Here is a 3,874-nt window from a genome sequence, read left to right on the forward strand (position 1 = left end):
GAATTTGGATATATAGCTTTGTATCAATCTTACTAAAGAAAAGCAATTACATATTCAGCATGTTCTTAGTTAAATCTGCATATTTAATCAGATGTAACACTCCGAAACCTCGTGCATATAATAAATAAAAATCAGATTGAGTAAACATAGATATAATCTCAATCTATGTTTACTCAATCTAATTTTTATAAGAGTAAACATAGATATAAGAGTACTAAAAAAAAAAAAAAAGATATAAGAAAAAATTTCAAAAAAAAAAAAATCACACTCTTGATCACTTAATTGTTCATCATGATTTATAAATGTAGTTTTTTTTTTTTTTTTTTTTTCAAGTTTTACAAATTTGGCCGTTTAATTGTTAAAAGATATAATTCTTTGTCTATCCTAGACGGGAATTTTTTAGACCATCCTCCAATCTTGCCTCGAAGCTTATCTTCTACAAATCAAAATACCTGCCGCTTGTTCTTGCCAATGGCTGAAGGTACACCGAGATATTTGCCAAAGTCATTAGTTAAATTGACAGCAAAGAATAAATGAGTAATGGAGGGAGCTCCTCTAGCAACACGCAGCCCGCTAATTCCACCTTTGGTCTCCGCATCGTGTAGTAGCATGGAGAGACCCTAACCACAAAGAATGAATAGTAGGGCGAGAGGGGGTCGCCTTATCTCAGTCCTCGGGTAAGGGTGCAACCGGATGCCACTAGACCACAAGGTCTTTGGCATATATTATGTGTCTTTAGTAATACTTATAAGAAAAAATATAATATTTTTAAATCAACGTGTAAAAGTACTACTGAGTACATTTATCTTCAAAAGTGTTACATTTCCCCATATACGTAATAAACACTTTATTCTTGATTAGTATTACATTTTTCAGTATAAGTATTACAATTTTTCATTTCAATTCGACCCATTTCACGAATAAGGATTCGTGAGACGGTCTTACACAAGTTTTTACCCTTGGTATTTTATTTTCCGCAGCAAATTGGAAGAAAATATAACATGTCATAATTATTTTACCTTCATGAAACTTTGTTAATTACCTAGGTATTAATGAAACTTTCTTAATTACCTAGAGACATATTAATCTTTATAGTCATTGTTCCTTACAATTTCAAATCTAACAAAATATTAAATTCAATATTCACACTAACTTATTTTTTACTAACCAAACAATACAATTTGTTTTCCTGGTAATTTCTTTTCAATGAAATTTTAATTTCATTTCTCTTTAAATATTTTTCACAAACTTATATTTTCCCAAATTGTCTTACTTTCTATATATAATTCTCAATTTTGTATAAAACTATACTCATGCTATTGGCACCGTTCATATTAAAAATAAGAGTTAATACCCGATTTGGTCCCTCAACTATTAAGATTTCACCACTTTGATCATCGACTTTCAAATTTATCCAATTGCATCCTCAACTATGCAATTTTTTTTCGAAATGATCCTTGGTCCAAACATCCGTTTATTAGACGTTAAAACTGAGGATAGAAATGTAATTTCATTGGCTTTGCCTTCTCAGGTGTTCCTTTTCATCTCAGTTGTTGGCTTCATTTACAGAACAAAGAAAGAGAAGCCCCTAAATCCTAAAAGCTAACCCCTAATCTCAAAATCTATAAATTAAAAGTTGAGATGAAAAAACAATTGAGCTTAGAACATAGAAAAAATAGAGAGGAAAGATGCTAGAGAAGCTGTGGGATGACGTTATGGCCAGACCTCAGCCCAAATCCGTCCTCGACAAGCTCGCAAAACCCTTTCCGTTCAAACAAGTGTGAAAGCTTGGGAAGGATCGAGCAGCAAGTACCAAAGGTCGATGACGATGCCGGCGAGCCCCACAACGCCGAGGACGCGTAAGGAGAACGTGTGGAGGAGCGTGTTCCACCCGGGGAGTAACCTTGCCACCAAGAGAATCAGAACACTAAGGGTGAGCACTAAATCACCACTCCAACTGGCTCATCCAGCTCACCGCCGTGCACATCGCAAAACAAGGGTTCGTTGTATGCGCCATCGATCACCAGGGCCACGGCTACACCAAGGGGGGGCTGAAGGCTCACATACCGGACCATTTTGGTTAACGTTTGCATAGTTAAGGATGCAATTGAACAATTTTAAAAGTCAAGAACCAACCTGATGAAATTCTCATAGTCGAAGGATCAAATCAGTAATTAACTCTTAAAAATAATTAACACTACAAAAAAAAAAATTATCTAATGGCGCCATACCCAAATTTGCTTCCCAAAATTTTAAATGTTGTCTCTTCCCTGTGCCTGGGCGCACAATTCATCCCCAAATTTCCAAAACCATACACCACCTTCCTCTATCTCTTCTCTCTACCCGATTGTCTAAAAGGCTGAAGCTCAGGTGACAGTCACATTTTGGGTCTACTCTTTGTTTAGGCAAACCCCACCGGGTGAAAACAACAGGCATACAAGCAATGGAAATCTTTTTCTAGGTTTCCAAGTGTTAATTTGCTGCTCAGGAATCATTGGTAATTTCTCTATTTTTCTCTTCTTTTGTTGTTTTTCTCCAACACCATCACCGAGAATCAACTAAAGTTTCGTGTTATGTTCATGGTGTGTACCGAAATTAGATGTTTAGTCAAGCATTCAAGCCTTCATGATAGGGTTTCTATTGCGCCGTTGGAATCCCTCCCTAAATAGCCTTCATGTATAGCTTCTAGACATTATTGTTCTACTTCTTTTGATGCTTATTTGGTGGGAAAGTTGTAATATGGCTTGTAGATTATTGACTAGTTGTTCTCTTATTTTTATTTTTTTACAGGGTATTGACTACTTCGGTTGTGCCATAGTAAGCGTTGATAGTCGCAGGAGAAAAATCTACTCTTACACCCCTAACGATGCATTGATTTGTCTGCATTCTATCTTTGGCATTTGCATAAAATTCACGCACTATTGAGTCAAATGCATCGCCCGATTGAGCCAAAAATCTATTCCCCGAGTTCTATGCTTCGGGTACCACAATTTCCAACCCCTTCTCCGATTTGATTTGCTTCTTGGAGATCCATGTTTGATATCTGTCTCGAGCCACAGGGGTGTTAAAAATTTAAAACTGTGCAGCTTGAGGTTGTTCCCTTGCTTGAGATGTTTCCCCCCTTTGTCTTTTGCAAATTCTTGGTCTTGGGGCCATTTGGAGAACTACAACACCTCAATCAAAACACATTACATACAAAAAATTAAGGAATTATGGATTAGAAAGCAAAATGCAAGTAAACAATTCAAGGCCCAAAAACTCTCGCTTAGACATTTTATCAAACACCTCATATGCACAATTTTAAGCATGAGAATTTTATACAATTAAGCATGACAATTCATCCCATTTTGGTACAACAAAGAACACCACTAACAAAGCAATTCACCAAGAGCATTTGTAAAATAAATCTACACTAATCATTAAACAAAACTAAAATCATTAAACATGGAAATTCATAAGATGATAAAGAGAATAAACATATTTTCTTCATTCAAAATGCAAGTGTATTGTATTATGAACAAGTAAGAACAACACTTTAAGCAAAAACAAACAAAGAAATACTAATCCAAAGCATTTTAATCCACAAAATTAAAAATTTAGCAAAAATTCGTGGGCTAGGTTTCTTGCCCAAAAACTATGAAATTAAAAACAAAAATTTAAGATTTTGAGGGAGAAAATGGGTAAGGGTGTTACCTTGAAGTCTTAGGAGGAATTTGGAGTGGAGAAGAGTGTGTTTAGACAGCAAAAGTTGAATATTATGGAGAAAACCAGTCGGGAGTATTGCTGTTCGAAGATAACAAATAAAAAAAAATTGGGGAAGGAAGCTTTAAAAACACGGTCAAAAAGTTGACCCGGGGGGGGGGGGGGGGGGGCC

At 35.7% G+C, this 3,874-nt stretch overlaps 1 long non-coding RNA gene across 2 annotated transcripts; it reads right to left on the reverse strand.

Annotated features, from left to right (window-relative positions):
- Positions 1-1,491: 1,491 nt before the first annotated feature.
- On the reverse strand, positions 1,492-3,785 carry LOC116032997. 2 transcript variants are annotated; one of them, XR_004100816.1, is made up of 3 exons: positions 3,694-3,785; positions 2,232-3,164; positions 1,492-2,136 (listed from the first exon to the last, which is right to left on the reverse strand). It is a non-coding gene; the product is annotated as an uncharacterized LOC116032997 (long non-coding RNA). The 2 variants fall into 2 exon arrangements; XR_004100815.1 differs by having other exon boundaries at positions 1,492-3,164.
- Between the last annotated feature and the right edge of the window lie 89 nt (positions 3,786-3,874).

Source organism: Ipomoea triloba, chromosome 10, assembly GCF_003576645.1.
Source record: "Ipomoea triloba cultivar NCNSP0323 chromosome 10, ASM357664v1".
NCBI classification, from domain to species: Eukaryota; Viridiplantae; Streptophyta; class Magnoliopsida; order Solanales; family Convolvulaceae; genus Ipomoea; species Ipomoea triloba.